This window comes from Trichosurus vulpecula, chromosome 5, assembly GCF_011100635.1.
Source record: "Trichosurus vulpecula isolate mTriVul1 chromosome 5, mTriVul1.pri, whole genome shotgun sequence".
Classification (NCBI taxonomy): Eukaryota; Metazoa; Chordata; class Mammalia; order Diprotodontia; family Phalangeridae; genus Trichosurus; species Trichosurus vulpecula.
The window spans coordinates 211046300-211063227 of NC_050577.1; the positions used below are offsets into that span (position 1 = coordinate 211046300).

At 36.6% G+C, this 16928-nt stretch overlaps 1 protein-coding gene across 3 annotated transcripts in view; it reads right to left on the bottom strand.

The window, feature by feature from the left end:
• The window catches only part of IRAK4 (interleukin 1 receptor associated kinase 4), an 80989-nt gene extending 71138 nt beyond the window's left edge, over window positions 1–9851 (bottom strand). For 2 of the 3 annotated variants that reach the window (XM_036759793.1, XM_036759796.1), the window contains exon 1: window positions 9622–9718. The gene's annotated coding sequence lies outside the window, so the exon portion shown is untranslated. Of the gene's footprint in view, window positions 1–9621 lie in introns of all 3 variants that reach the window. The other variant, XM_036759795.1, reaches the window with a different exon arrangement.
• Window positions 9852–16928: the final 7077 nt, after the last annotated feature.

Here is a 16928-nt window from a genome sequence, read left to right on the forward strand (position 1 = left end):
TAAGGAAGAAAATAACTCCTTGAAAACTAGAATTGGGCAAGTAGAATAAAATGACATTATAAGACATCAATATATAATAAAACTAAAAAAAAACAGAAGAGAATCTGAAACATCTCATTAGAAAAATAACTGGTCTATAGAATAGATCAAGGAGAGACAATGTAAGAATTGTTAGACTACCTGAAAGTTATTAACAAAAAAAGAATCTGTATGCAATATTGTAAGAAATTATTAAGAAAAATTGCCCTGAAATTCTAAAACAAGAAGGTAAAGTAAAAATAGAAAGAATCCACCAATTACCACATGAAAGATCCTTGAAAGAACTTACAGGAATGTCATAGCCAAGATTCAAAATTCCTAGGTTAAAGAGAAAATATTGTAAGCAACAAGAAAAAAAGCAATTTAAATACTGTGGAAAAACAATCAGGATTTCACAAGACCTAACAGCTTCTACACTAAAAAACCATAGATCTTGGAACATTATATTTCAAAGAGCAAAGGGGCTGGGATTGCATTTAAGAATAACTCATCCAGCAAAGCTGAGTATAATCCTGAATGAAAAAAAAAAGGACATTTGATAAACTAAAAGACTTTCAGGTATTTGTAACAAAAAGACCAGAACTCAATGGAAAATTTGATATAAAAGATACAGAAGAAATGTAAGGAAATCATTGAAGATTAATTATAAGGCACTGATGAAGGTCAAACTGTTTACTTATGATAATGAAAATAGTATTAATATTATTAGTTATTAGGAATAGATTCCTAAAACTGTTATGACTAAGGTGGTTTGAAAGAAAGGTTGAGGCTGTCTTGTGGATGATAAGGTGATTCTAAAAAAACAAAATTGGATGGAAAAGGTTAAAAAGAGAAATTATCTCATATAAACAGATGTGAAAAGAAGAACTAATACAGATGAAGCAGGTGAGGGGTGAAGGGCTGGTAACACTAGAACTTTACTCTCATCTGGGTTGAAGAGAAACAATGTATATATTTAAAGAGGTTTAGAATTCTCCTGAACTTCCAGAGAGAGAGAAAACTGGGGCATAAGGGAGGGAAGGGACTTTTGCATGGGAGGGTAGAGTGTGGAGTGGGAGTGTAGGGGGAGAAAAAAAAGGTAAAAGGGATAGGGTGAAAAGAGAGGTAAGGAAAATAGTGAGTAAAAATAAGATGCAGGGAAATTCACAAATAGCAGTTGCGGCTTTGAGCGTGGGTGAAATGAGCTCACCCACTGAATGGAGGCAGATAGTAGAATGGATTGAGGGTCAGAGTCCAGTAGGGAGCACATTTGGGAATGAGAGGTAGACACAGAGTTGAGGTGGAGGGTTGGAATGGAGTTTGTTATGCTTCAGCTGATGCGGAAGGGGCAGGGATGGCAGTTATGATCTTAGAGAAAGCTATGACTAAAATATATAGATAGATAGATAGATAGATATAGATAGATATAGATACACACACACACACACACACACACACACACATATAAAACTGAAGGGGATAAATAAGGTAACTACCTTTTGATGGAGGGTTCCACAGACATTGAAGCATATATAGATATATAATATTTAAATACATAAGAATATGAGTCATTCCCCAGTTGATAAATGGTCAAAGGATATGAATAGTTTTCCAGTGAAGAAATAAAAACAATTTATAGTCATAATGATTAGGGGAAAAGGAAAAGAATGATATGTTGTAGAATATTTATAGCAGCTCTCTTTGTATTGGCAAAGAACTGGACATTGCAAGGATGACCATTGATCAGGGAATGACTGAACATGTTGTGATATATGATTGGGCTATAAGAAATGATAAGCTCAATGATTTTAGAAACACATGGAAAGACTTGCACAAAATAATGAAAAGTGAAATGAGCAGAACCAAGAGAACATTGTATACAGTAACAGCCAAGGTTTATTGAGGACCCCTACTCTATTCCAATCAGTATCAATCAATCTGATATGCTTCTATAGGGGTAATGATTAAAAGTTCTGTATATTTGGCCCCAGAGCTGTGAGCTATAGATTGTAAGTTTACTTGCTTAATCATAGGAAGCTAACTAAAGGTCCCCTTGTTTTTCCTTTTCATGCTGACCAAACCCAGTGTGGCAGAGGTAACTCAATTACATGGAAAGTCCTCCAATTTATTTTTGTACCTCTGGATGATTCTCTTTTGTCCAACACAAGCATGTGACCATCTTATGACCACCTAGTTAATGAAAATATTCCTTGCTTCACCTAACTTCTGACCCTGCTGATAGATAATTTCAGCTTATTTTTTGGCTCATGCATCATATATTAACCAATGGGATTCTGTATTTTGCCATGCCTCTTTTGCATATTTGGGTATCAAACTCTATAAATGCAAGGTCCTAGAGGAAGGAGGCATCTCAGATCATGAGGAAAATCTGAGATCCATTTCATTAGAGGGGACCACGGACCCTTTAATAAAGTGCCATTGACTCAGCTTTGCCTCAGTCTTTTTTATTGTAGGATGGACAACTTTAATCCCCACCTGGCATTATTGTGTCAAGAAAACTTTCAACAAATAAGTTATTTTGTCTATTATAAATACCCAAATTAACTATAAAGAACATATGAAGAAAGACACTATGCACATACAGAGAAAGAACTGAAAATAAAAGTATATATATATAGTAATTTTACACATATATACCTATTTATGTCTAATGGTAGCCCTCTCTAGTGTAGGAGTGGAGTTAGGAAGAAAAGAAAAAGAAATTTACATAATTTTATTGTGTATTTGAAAGGAATAGCATAGTAGATTTGCAGTTTCATGTACAATTATCTTTTTTATTGTACTGTGTTATGGAAATGCTTATCTTATTCCATAAATTAAAAATAAAAAAAGATCAGAACCACTATCACAGTGTTAAACCAAGATTTTAAATAAAGCACATTTAATCATTATGCTCACTAAAATATTAATATATTTTAGTTAGAGAAAAAGAAGGGTTGGTATCATTAATTCATTAAATAAAACTATTTTTTAAAGTTTATTTCATTGATTTAATATTTCATTTCTATATTTTCTCTTGGGTGTTTTTATAATGTATATAATATAACATCACGTGTATTATTTATTGCATTCTGAAAATTAATTCCAGGGTGACAGATATAAAACTGTATTATAAAGCACCAATCATCAAAACTACTTGGTACTGGCTAAGAAATAGAGTGGTAAACCAGTGGAATAAGTTAGGTATACAAGACACAGTAGTATAGCATAGTAATCTACTGTTTGACAAACCCAAAGACTCCAGCTTCGAGGATAAGAACTCATTATTTGACAAAAACTGCTTGGAAAATTAGAAAATAGCATGAAAGAAACTAGGCATAGACCAACATCTTATACCATATACCAAAATAAACTCAAAATGGGTACACAATTTAAACAAAAAGGATGATCCGATAGGCAAATTAGGAGAGCAAAATATAGTTGACCTGTCTATGGAGAACAGAAGAATTTATGAACAAACAAGAGATAAAGAACATTATGAAATGCAAAATGGCACACTTTGATTACATTAAATTGAACAGTTTTTGTAAAACAAAGCCAATGCAACCAAGATTAGAAGGGAAGCAAAAAGATGGGAAACAACTTTTACAGCCAAAGTCTCTGATAAAGGTCTCATTTCTAAAATATATAGAGACCTGAGTCAAATTTGTAAGAATACAAGTCATTCCCTATGAACAGGCAGTTCTCAGAGAAAGAAATGAAAGCTATCTATAGTCACGAAAAAAATGCTCTAAATCACTGTTGATTAGAGAAATGCAAATTAAAACACTCTGAGGTACCACATCACACCTACGAGATTGGCTAACATGACAAAACAAGAAAATGATAAATATTGGAGAAGATCTGGGAAAACTGGAACACTAATGCATTGTTGTGAACTGTTGTGAACTGATTCAACCATTCTAGAGAGCACTTTGAAACTATATCCAAAGGGCTATAAAATGTGCATACCCTCTGACCCAGCAACACCACTTCTAGGTCTGTATCCCAAAGAGATCATAAAAATGGGAAAAGGACCCACATGTACAAAAATACTTAGAGCAGCAATTTTTGTGGTGGCCAAGAATTGGAAATTGAGGGGCTGTCCATCGATTGGGGAATGGCTGAACAAGCTGTGGTATATGAATGTAGTGGAATACTATTGTTCCATAAGAAATGATGAACAGGCAGATTTCATTAAAGAAAGACTTCTGTGAAGTAATGCTAAGTGAAGTGAGCAGAACCAGGAAAACATTGTACATAGTAACAGCAATATTTTGTGAGCAGAATCAGGAGAACATTGTGTATAGTAACAGCAACATTGTGAAGACCAACTTTGCTAGACTTAGCTCCTCTCTCAGCAATGCAATGATCTTAAAAACTCCAAGACTCATGGTGGAAAATGCTATCCACATCCAGAGAAAGAACCATAGTTCTGAATGCAGGGTCTGAATGCAGATCAAAGTATACTATTCGCTCTCTCTTTTTTGGTTGTTTTTTCTTTCTCGTGGTTTGGTCCTGATTCTTCTTTACAACATGACTAATGTGGAAATATGTTTAATAGGATGTACATGTATGGCCTATATCAGATTGCATGCCGTCTTGAGGAGGAAGGAAAGAAGGGAGGGGGAAAAATTTAGAACTCAAAATCTTATAAACATGAATGCTGAAAACTAAAAATAAATTTTAAAAACGAATTTTAAAAAATAAATTAAATTAATTTCAGGAATAGGGGCTATACCAATGGTTTGACTGATTCAGGAAACTACCAGATGAATAAACTCCCTCATCCAATGCCAGTTAGTACCTTCTGGGAAAATAATTTTCTGATAGTTGCCTAGAGCTCTTCCCCAGGGTACATGACCAGTAAGAGTTAGAGTCAGGATTTGAACTCAGGTTTTCTTGGTTCCTCAGGCTGGCTCTTTTCAGGCAAATTTATTAAAGGCCTACTACGTACCAGGCATGAGGCTAAGCATGGGTACCAAAACGCAAAAAAACAGTCTCTGCTCTCAGGCAACTAAGTCTATTAGCTTATATTGTCTTCATACATATAACATAAATAAATATATAAAAATTGAGATTGCATGCTCGAAAAATTTTACTGATAGGTATGCATGATCAGAAATGTTTGGAGACCACTACTCTATAAGACTGTCAAAGCAGAGAAAATGTCATGAAGCAGACATCAGAGAGTGACAAACCTGAATCAGAACGCTGGAATAAATGGATAGGAACCAGGCTTGGAAAATATATTTGAATAGTAAGCTAGGTGAAAAATTCAAGTAGTTAAAAAGAGATAGTGATGCGATCACAGGAGTGACAATTTGTGGCTGTTTCAACAATCCGGCTAGCAGCTGTTGTGGGGGTGAAAGACCAACACAAGCCCAACAACAAGAATGCTGCCAAAGCCCAGGTTCTTTTGATCTGCTTTACTAAGGAAAGCAACGTTAAGGGGTTAACAAGCTTACTTTAATTCAGCATACAAATACCATTCACTTAGTTCAGGGGGAAAAGCCAGCACCCTGAACTTCAGGACAAATACAAACAAATTACAAACATGGATGGACAGACCAAATAGAATTCATAGTTACCAACATCTAAGTTATGTCCAGGAGCTCATAACAAGGGCTGGCCCAGAGTCGCGCACACCACCAGTGCTGTGGGTAAGAGCTCTGAAAAAGAGAATGCCAACCCCTGGTTTTATATCTTTTTAAGAGTCAAGGGTGAGTCACACATGCCACTCACCCACGTGACCTAGAATTGTCACAAAAATGTGACTTAAACCCACGTGGTCTAAAAGCCTCTGATGTCCCAAACATGTCACTCAAACTCATGTGTAAACCAGGCCCTCCCCTGAGGGAAGGAGGTCACCAAGGACTGCCAAATCTAATCAAGGAAATAAAGGCCAAACTCTTCAAGGGCACTTGGTTGAACTGAGTGCTAAGAGCCCATTTTGTTTACCAACACAGTGGCTCAAAGTATATAAATGTATATTCCCACATAACCTTTTAATGGCAGGATGGCATGTGCTAGCCAAGCCCTCTATAGCCCTTACAGACTTTCTGTTTGAATACCTGAAGGGACTTGAGGTATTCCTCTTCACTGTGATCTAAGAATTACAAAATGGAAGGAATATTAGAAATCATCAAGTTCAATACTTTATTTTCACAAATGAAGGGACAACATTTAAAGGGAAAAAAAAAGTCCTTCCCCATATGCAGTAGGAAGGAGGAATTGAAATTGGTTTAGACTTTGGTGAGGAAAAGACTATAATATCAAAATAGTGGAAACTGAACTACTTCGGCTATACTTTTGGTATGAGTCTCTCCCCACAAAGGATACAGCATATCCCTCTAATAGACTATACGCTCTATGATAGGAGACAAGTCTTATCTTACCTAAATCTTACACCTCTGAGATCTAGTACAATGTCTTGCACACAAAGGAACTTAATAAATATTTGCTAAATTACACTGAAATTCAGTTGAACGTGAAGTTGAACATTCTAAAAAAGTGTCTCTATTTCCACATTTTTTTCTTTTTTTTAATTTAATTTATTTAATATATTTAGTTTTCAGCATTGATTTTCACAAGAGTTAGAATTACAAATTTTCTCCCCATTTCTATTTCCACATTTGGGAAAGCAGGATGATTAGGGATTCATAGATGCCAGCAGGTGGGAGGAAACTTATTACTGGTCTTAGGAAGAAGAGAAATATAAGGTTGTTGAGGGGTATAGAAGTAGCCACATATAGTTAGTTCTATGGCTCATGGGGAAGTGCACTGTCTCCTGGAATATGGACCTGAGATTTATCTGAAAGCCTATAAAATCTTGCAAATCCATTTTTATATTTCTATTAATTCAAGTAGGAATAAATAAATGATATATCTATCATCTATGAATGATCAATAAGTTAAAATAAACCAAGAGGGAGGTCCCTAATGCCACTTCTTGGCCCAGACAATAGTCTGACATATTCAAAATTTTTATTAATGAATGAAAAACCACTTTTCTTTGACAAAATGTGCTCAAAGTTTGGTGTTTTTTTTTTCATAAAAAATGCTTCTTTTAGAAGTAACTACCTATTTTTTGTACAGATCATAAGCTAAGAATGGTTTTATATTTTTAAATGAAGTTTATTGTATTTAAAACTATGTGAATCCATTTTTTAAAAACTATAATGATACGATGATGTACTTAAAGAATGATATGATGGTATACTTAGACAATCAAGTAAAAAACTAGTTGAAATAATTAACAATTTTAGCAAAGTTTCAGGATACAAAATCAACCCCCACAAATCATCAGCATTTCTATAGATTACCAACAAAGTCTAGCAGCAATAAACAGAAAGAGAAATCCACTTAAAATAACTGTAGACAATATAAAATACTTGGGAGTCTACCTGCCAAGACTAACCCAAGAACTATATGAACACAATTACAAAACACTATTCACACAAATAAAGTCAGATCTAAACAACTGTGAAAATATCAATTGCTCATGAGTAAGCTAAGCCAATATAATAAAAAGGACAATTCTACCTAAATTAAGTTACTTATTCAGTGCCATACCAATCAAAATCAAAATCAAAAAAGTATTTTATAGAGCTAGAAAAAATAACAATAAAATTCATCTGGAAGAACAAATGGTCAAGAATACCAAGGGAATCAATGCAAAAAAAATGTGAAGGAAGAGGCCCAGAAGTTCCAGATGATAAAGCAGCAATTATCAAAATAGTCTCGTACTAGCTAAGAAAGAGCAGTAGATTGGTGGAACAGATTAGGTGCACAACACGTTGTAAATGACCATAGTAATCTAGTGTTTGATAAACCCAAAGATCCAAGCTTTTGGAGCAAAAACTCATTATTTGACAAAAGCTGCTGAGAAAACTGGGAAAGAGTATGGCAGAAACTAGGTATAGACTAATCACACCATATATCAAGATAAGGTCAAAATGGGTATATGGTTTATGCATAAAGGGTGATACCACAAGCAAATAAGGAAAGCATAGAATAGTTTACTTATCAGATCTATAGATAAGGGAAGAATTTAGGACCAAAGGAGATATACTGAACATTACAAAACGTAAAATGGATAATTTTGCTTACATAGAATTTAAAAGTTTTTGCACTAACAAAACCAATGCAACCAAAATAGGAAAGCATAAAACTGAAAAAAAATTTACAGTATCTCTGATAAAGACCTCATTTCTCAAATATATAGAGAACTGAGTGAAATTTATAAGAAGATGAATCATTCCCCAATTGATAAATGGTCAAAGAATATGAACTGGCAGTTTTTGTACAAAGAAATCAAAGGTATCTATATAGTCATATTAAAATGCTCTAAATCACTATTGATCAAAGAAATGTAAATTAAAACAAGTCTGAGATACCACCTCACACCTGCAAAATTGGCTAATATGACAAAAAAAGGAAAATAATAAGTGCTGGAGATGTGGGAAAACTGGGACACTAATGCACTGTTGGTAGAGTTGTGAACTGTCAGCCACTCTGGGGAGCAATTTGGAACTATGTCCAAAGGGTTATTAAACTGTACATATCCTTTGATCCAACAATGCTACTGCTAGGTCTGTATCTCAAAGGGATTTTTAAAAAAGGCGGGAGTGGGGAGGGTAGGGGGGGTGCCAAGGAACCTATTTGTACAAAAATATAGCAGCTCTTTTTGTGGTGGCTAAGAACTGGAAATTGAGGGGATGCCCATAAATTGGGGAATGGCAGAACAAGCTGTGTTATATGATTGTGATAGAATACTATTGTTCTAAAAGAAATGATTAGCAGAATAATTTCAGAAAAGCCTAGACTTATATGAATTGATACAGAGTGAAGTGAGCAGAACCAGGAAGAAAATTGTACACAGCAACAATATTTTACAATGAAGAATTGTGAATGACTTAGCTATTCTCAAAAAAAAAAATGATCTAAGAGGGCGGGGAACCTGCGGCCTCAAGGCCATATGTGGCCTTCTAGGTCCTTGGGTGCAGTCTTTTGACTGAGTCTAAGTCTTACAGAACAAAAACTTTTATTAAGAGGATTTGTTCTGTGAAGTTTGGATTCAAAGGGCCACACTTGAGGACCTAGAGGGCCATATGTGGCCTCGAGGCCGCAGGTTCCCCTCCCCTGGTCTAGATGACAGACGAGGCCACTTGTATCCAAATATCCGTTACTTAGGAAATTGGAAATTTGGTGCTAATTCTGGGCAAAGCATCAGCGCAGGGAGTGATCCGGAAATAAAAAGGCTCCCGCCTAACTAGCCATTTGTTTTGTAGGTCTAATTCCCTAATATCATTAACGCCGAGTTCCTGTGACAGAGCAGCGCTCACTCAATTTGCCCAGGAATACCTGTTCTTCAGGTTCGGATTAAGTGAGGCTAGTCTCAAGGAGCAGGAACTGGGCATGGAAAAACGTCCAAGCCCGCCTCAAAGCCCTTCTAAATGCTAAAGGGAAAACCTGGGGAGAGTCATTATATTACGAGAACGGGGGAGGTGCGTTATTCTGCGGGGTTGACACTTAACCAAACTTAGGGAGAAAATGAAACAGCGGCAGGAGCAACAGCGGCAGGAGCAGGGTCACAGTTACCTGAGCTGTGTCTGCGGGGCCGCCAGCAGGAGTCAAAAGAAGAGCCAACCACCAGGAGACACCAGCAGCAACCTGGCCTAAAAAACCCGCATTTCACTTCCGCATTGGCTCCAGAAAAGCTGAAGCTTTACCACGGTGCAGGTTGGCCCGGCCCTTGGGAGGGAGGAGCTTTTAAACCCACAGCAATTGGCAAACATTTCCCAAACTTGTCGTAAAACTCGTTCCTCTGTGGACCCCTAGGCATGCGCACAGAGAAGCCAGCAGAACCGGAAGATCTGGGCTTCCCTTTGGGTCTATCCAGGGGCGGGATTACCTGCTGTACGGGTTGCCCCTGTCATTGACTGGCGTGGGTGTAGGGAGAAGGGTGGGGTAAAGGAGAAAGGTTTAAGTGCCACTTTGATCCAGGTTAGAAGATGAGCTTAAGGTCAAGAATGGGGAAGAAGAGCTTTAGCGGGTTAGATAGAAGGGTTTAGAAACAAGGGGGATTAGGAAGTTAGACCGTGAATATAAGGTGAGGGGTTCCTACCTGAGGGACATTTTAATAACCAATACTGCTTTACAGATTTATAGCTGTTTGGTAGGCATAACTAGTAGTAGTTCCAGCTAGAGTTTAGATCACATTGTGTATAAGAAAAACTAACACAGTTAGTTTTCTCTCAAAAGCAACTTGGTGAGATCTTTAGTGAAAATGTTATCCTTCCTTTTACACACTAGGAAACTGAGGCTCAGAGGTGTTCAAGTAAACTGCTGGTGGTTATGTGACTGGTAACTGTGGAAGCCAGGACTCAAACTCTGATCTTCTGATCCAAGCCCAGAGTTGTTAAACACTATGATTGCCCATTTGACCCCACCATGTCAATCTCCATCTTTCACCAACCATTCTACATTTCTTTTCTTCTTTTGCTAACCTCAAGTGTGACTTCAGTGCCTAGTGAAGATCCTTTTGTCTCCTGTTTAAGATATTGTACTAATATATTTTTCATGGTTCTTGAGCTCCAGTAACATCCTCTTTGGACTCCTTTACTTTAGATTTTTATTTTATTTTTATAATTACTAGTCATTTATTTTCTCTACACCTGTCTGTCAAATAATAAAGCAAATAAAAATAAAACCCCCATAAAAATGTGGATAAAGAAACAAAAAAAAATTCTCTAATTGGCCATGTACAAAAATGTATGTCCCATTCTACATTTTAAATCTATCACCTCTCTAACAAGAGGTGGTTAGCATAAAGAAGACCAGCTTTGGTCTGCTGGAATTGTGATTTGCTTTGCACACCTTTAGCACTCTATTTGTATCATTCTTATTGTACTTACCACATTTAAGAGTAGTATCTCCACTACTAGACTCTTAAGTTTCTCAAGGATAGAGACCATGTCTTGTGCAACATTGTGTCTTTTATAGTACCTTGCACAGATGTTAAATACTTGGTGTATGAATGTTCAAATTTGTATACATTCATTTCATTCATAGACAGTTTGTAGAAAGAACTGCACTCTTTGGTATCTAAGGTTTAAACCTCAGTACTACAGAAATAATTAGGACTATAGATGTAAACATCTAGTACAATTATTCATTTGTTATAATCTCCCCTTTAGCAGATACTTTGCTGATAAAATACAAGGAGCAACAGATAATTTTGCAATAAAATTGCTACAGCTGTTGTCATATGAATATAAGGACTCCAGGAACTTTCATCTGAGTAATAACTTCCCCAATAGTAGAGCCTTTGAAGGCTTGATAAGAACATTTAAAGTTCTGGAGCACTTTTTCTTCTATATTCAGAAAACAAAATACATTCTTCAGTTACTCAAGGGCACTCTGCTACTGCTACAAAACACATGAGTCGGCCAGGGAAATTATTTCCCAAAAAAAATGTCCTTTTGAAATTAAAGGAGGATATTTATTTGAGGGAGGTAAATACACAGGCAAATATATATTAGGAACTTGGCATATTATTTTTAGGGATGCAATGTTCTGACAAATATCAGAACAATTATACATGTAGAACTTAAGGATTTTTTTGTTTTTAATCTCTTTGATTAGCTTCATTAAGCAAATAGATTAGTATAAAAATAAACATTTGGTTTTAATGGAAATACTACTTTTTTTTTTCTGTTGCAGCAAGTCCAGTCCTCTTGCATCCTTCCAGAGCAGGGTCAGGTATTGTTAAAAGGAAAATTCTTTATTTTGGCTTTTGCTCTGATTGAGACAAAACAGGAAAAAGAGAATTAAAAGTTTATTAAAAAATATGTTAAGATAGCAACATGTTGATGGGCTGATCACTAGAGATGAGCAAGGGATTCAAGATGGAGCCAGCTTTTATTAATAAGTTTTGTAATGAGAGAAAAACAATTCGGATAGGTCCACATCAACAAAAGGGGATGGGCGACTGCATCTCAGCTCCTCCCCAATTGCCTCTACATGATGGCTAACAGGGGAGTGATCTGGTACTTGAAGAATATCAGGTAATACAAAACCTGCAGACTGGGTTATGCCTCTCTCTCTCTACAGAGCCTCCCTTAACACTGATTGACAAGCAGGACTGGAAATAATGGGGTCACTGTTCTCCCTCCTCCTGTGCCCTAAGCTTTGAGGGGTACCTCTGAGGAGCTGGGATGTCCCTTCTCAAATACTTAAAACCCTATTCCAGGGTATTTCCCCTACAATTAGCTGCTAATGACTAGCATTCCAATTTTATTTAAACAGCTAATAGTGATTACCTTTCACAAAGGGATAGTTACTTCAAAGGTTTAGCAATAACAAAAGAAAAAGATTTCCCCTATAAGTGGGAGATGGGGGTACACTAGCCACATTCCACTTTGGTCCCTGGCAAAAGTAGACTCATATTTATAAAGATTCTACATAGCACTGCACCCTCCCCTTAGATGCCTTACAGCTGGACTTCCTGGCTGTAAAATCTAGTACATCTCCTCCAGAAGAGATTAGATCTTCCAGGATCTGCTGATGGTGACTTGCTCTCCTCATCTCCCAAAGTTCACAAGCACAAAATTCTAGTCTTTACCAAAATGAATGAACAAACAAGGCCCTTACAACATTCTCTCTCTCTCTCTCTCTCTCTCTCTCTCTCTCTCTCTCTCTCTCTCTCAAAAATGCTATCACCCAGAAGTATCAACAATATTTAAAAGAGAAAGAGGGGGCAGAGCCAAGATGGCAGCTGGAAAGCACGGACTTGCTTAAGGTCTCCCCCAGGTCTCTCCAAACACCTGTAAAAAATGGCTCTGAGCAAATTCTAGAGCAGCGGAACCCACAAAATAGCAGAGGGAAGCAGGGCTCCAGCCCAGGACAGCCTGGATGGTCACTGGGAAGGATCTATGTTGCAACAACCTGTGTTGGCAGCAGGAGAGGCCTGTGACTCTGGGCCAACCATTGTTATGAGCTCCCTGGCTTTGGAGAAAACTCAGATATTGATGCTTCTCTGGTAACTATATATTGTGATTTTGTCAGACAGAAATCTGTCTGTTGATTCATGTTTATTTGTTCTGTTTGTACTTGCTCTGAAGCTCAGGGTGCTGGCTTTTCCCCCTGAGCTGAGAATGACATTTGTATGTTGGATTAAAGTAAGACTGTTAACCCTTTATCATTGCTTTCCTTAGTAAAGCAGATCAAAAGAGCCTGGGCTTGCAGCATTCTTGTTGTTGGGCTTGTGTTGGTTTTTCACCCCCACAGCAGCTGCTAGCCTGATTATTGTAACAGTCTATCATAGGGAGCTGGGAGCAGAGCAGAGCACAGCCCAGAGTGGAGCACAGCCCAGCATGGGCCACCATGCCAGGACCAACCAGACTGGGAGCCAGGTGGAGCAGGCCACAGGGCCCTGAATCATTGAGCTGTGGCAGTTACCTGACTTCTCAACCCAAAAACACCAAAGACAGAGCAGGTTAGTGGAAAAACTGCTATATCTGAGTGAGAGGAGTGCTTGGTCGGCCCTAGCCCCAGGGGCAACAGAGGTAGTGCGGCTCTGGGGCTGCTTCCAAAGCTCCAGCTGCAGTTGCCTCCAGCCCCAGGCCCACCCGGTGGGAGGAATTAAGCTGTGGATCAGGGCAGGAGTGCAGAGTCTGCTTTGCCCTGCTTGGATCTAGGTGGTAATCCTGGTTGGCAGTTCTTGGGGGAGGAGGAGCACTGGTGTGGCAGAGCTTGCTGTGTAGAAGTAGCTCTGAAAACAGCAGCACAGCCCCTAAAGCTTAGGACAAAGTACTCTCTACTCTACAAGCAGTCATACCCTGACAAAAAGTTCAAGGGTCAAGTAGTTGGCTGGGAACATGAACAGGCAGAGAAAACAGACTCAGATTCAGACTCAGACTTTAGAAGCTTTTTTAGGTAACAAAGAAGATCAAAACATACAGCCAAAAAAAAGTCAACAAAGTCAAAGAGCCTACATCAAAAGCCTCCAAGAAAAATATGAATTGGTCTCAGGTCATGGAAGAGCTCAAAAAGGATTTGGAAAAGCAAGTAAGACAAGTAGAGGAAAAATTGGGAAGAGAAATGCATGATGCAAGAAAACCATGAAAAACAAGTCAATGACTTGCTAAAGGAGACCCAAAAAAATACTGAAGAAAATACCTTAAAAAATAGACTAACTCTGGCAAAAGAGCTCCAAAAAGCCAATGAGGAGAAGAATGCCTTGAAAGACAGAATTAGCCAAATGGAAAAGGAGGGAAATGATTAAACAAATTGTAATACATGAAAGTAATATAATACTACTGTACTTTAAGAAATTAGGTATGTGTTGAATACAGAGAAGCATGGAAAGATCTATATGAAATGATGCAGTGTGAAGTAAGCAGAGCCAAGAAAACTATACACAGTAAATATAACAATGTAAATGGAGAGAATGACACTAAAAAAATCAAAAGTAAATGTAATGAAATTATAAACATCAAGTGAGACTCAAATGAAGAGATCTGAGAAGACACCCTCAACCCTACCCCTTGGTGAAGGTGGGAGGTCTACAGGTATTACACACTGCATGTGTTTTGGGACTTTTTCAATGTATTAATCAGTTGGGCTGACTTTTTTTTTCTCTAAAAAATTACTATTCATCATGGGATAGCTCTTGGGGGGGGGCGGCAGGAAGTTGGATACGTGGTGATGTAAGAAATATCAATAAAAGTTGGATACTATGGTGATGTAAGAAATATCAATAGAAGCATTTGAAAAAACAACTTTGAAAGACTTTATAATTCTGGTAAAGGATATGAACATTTCTTTGTGTAACTGAGGGGGACTGGGAAAGTAAATCATGAGAAAACCCAGTTGAGGAATTAGGATGTTAGTGTGTTTGAAGGAGTATCAGTCTCTATGTTAAAGTTGCCTAATCTAAAATGAATAATTTTGATTACATTAAATTAAAAAGGTTTTGTACAAATAAAATCAATGCAGCCAAGATTTGAAGGAAAATAAAAAAATTGTGGGAAAATTTTAGAAACAGTTTATTGGAAAAAAGTCCCATATCTCAAATATGTAGAGAACTTTGTCAAATTTATGAGAATATGATTCATACCCCAGTTGATAAATCATCAAAGGATATGAACACGCAGTTTTCAGAGGAAGAAATTAAAGTTATCTATAGTCATATGAAAAAATGCTCTAAATCACTATTGATTAGAGAAATTCAAATCAAAACAACTCTTAGGTACCACATCTCTCCTGTCAGATTGGCTAACATGTCAAAGTTGTTTTAATTTACATTTCTTTATTCAATAATGATTTAGAGAATTTTTTTCATATAACTATATATAGTTTGATTTCTTCATTGAAAAACTGCTTATTCATATCCTTTGACCATTTATGAATTGGGGAATGATTTATGTTCTCATAAATTTGACAAAGGTCCCTACATATTAGAGATATGAGACCTTTATCTGAGAAAGTGTCTATAAAATTCCCCCCTCCCAATTTTCTGCTTTCCTTCTAATCTTGGCTACATTGATTTTATTTATACAAAAACTTTTTTTTAAATGTCAGACGGTGACCTTCTCTAGTGCTGGATGAGGAGAGAGGGAAGGAGACAATTTGGAATTTGAAATGTAACTAAAAAATTAAATTAAATTTAAAAATTAATTTGAATCTTTTCCTTAGGTATTTTGGATATAAGACCTTTTTCAGAGAAGCTTGCTGCATTATATTCATTTACTACATTTTTCCAACTAAAAAAAGAAATTAAAATTAATTATATCTATTCTACATTGTCACAAAAAAGAGAATAATTTTAGAATCAACATGAGTACATGAATTATCATTGATTTCAGCCAGTAGGGCCTTGCACTAAGAGCTGGAATATCTATTATTAGTGAGAACTTGAATGAAGTTCAGGGGCTTTTAGGGGTCCAAGTCCCATTGCTCTATCAGATACATTTGTTAAGTAGTTGGAAAGGAGCCATAAGGGAGATTGAAAATTAAAGAGCCAAGATGGCAATGTACAGGCTGGGATACAGCTGAACCCTCCCCACATTCTCCTGCAAACAACTTTAAAATAATCCCTCAAATAAAATTTTGGAGTGTCAGAGCCAACAAAATGTAAAGCACTTAGCAGAATACCTGGCACATAGTAGATGCTTATTCCCTTCCTCTGAGTGGTCGATTAAAATTATTATACTAATTTTAGTAATTGCTATTTCCTTAATGCACGTTACTTTGTTAGATTATAGCTGTTTGTGATGATCCCTGTTGTTGTTTTCAATTGTGTCTCACTTTTTGTGACACTATTTAGAGTTTTCTTGGCAAAGATACTATAATGGTTTGCCATTTCCTTCTCCAGTTTGTTTCACAATCAAAAAAACTAAGGCAAATAAGGTTGACTGGTACCAACTAGCTGCCCATGTGATATTCCCTAACAGATCCTTAACTTTTTTGATTGCCAATTATCTTTTTTTTTAGCTTTATAATTTTCTAATTTATGTTTGAGATTCCCATTTAAGTAAAATTAAGTTTGTCAATGGTTTCTGAATTTTATTGATCTTTTAAAAAAAAATATCTCTTTGGTTTTGTTTTTTGTTTTTTATCCTATTTACTGCTGCCCTTTTTATACTTCTCTATTTTTATTTTTTTTATTTTTCTAATTCCTTCTAGCACAAACTTAATTAATTTTTTACTTTTTCTTTCTTAGACGTTCAGTGACATAAATTTGCCTCTAAGAACTCCTTTGTTTCCCTCATATTTTGTCATGATTTTTAAACTCTCTCTAATTTTATTTTTAAAAATTTCTTCTTTAAACAAATACATTTTATTTTTTTAGTTTCCTAATAGTTTATAACTTCCACTCCTGATGTTATTCAGTTGTGGTCTGA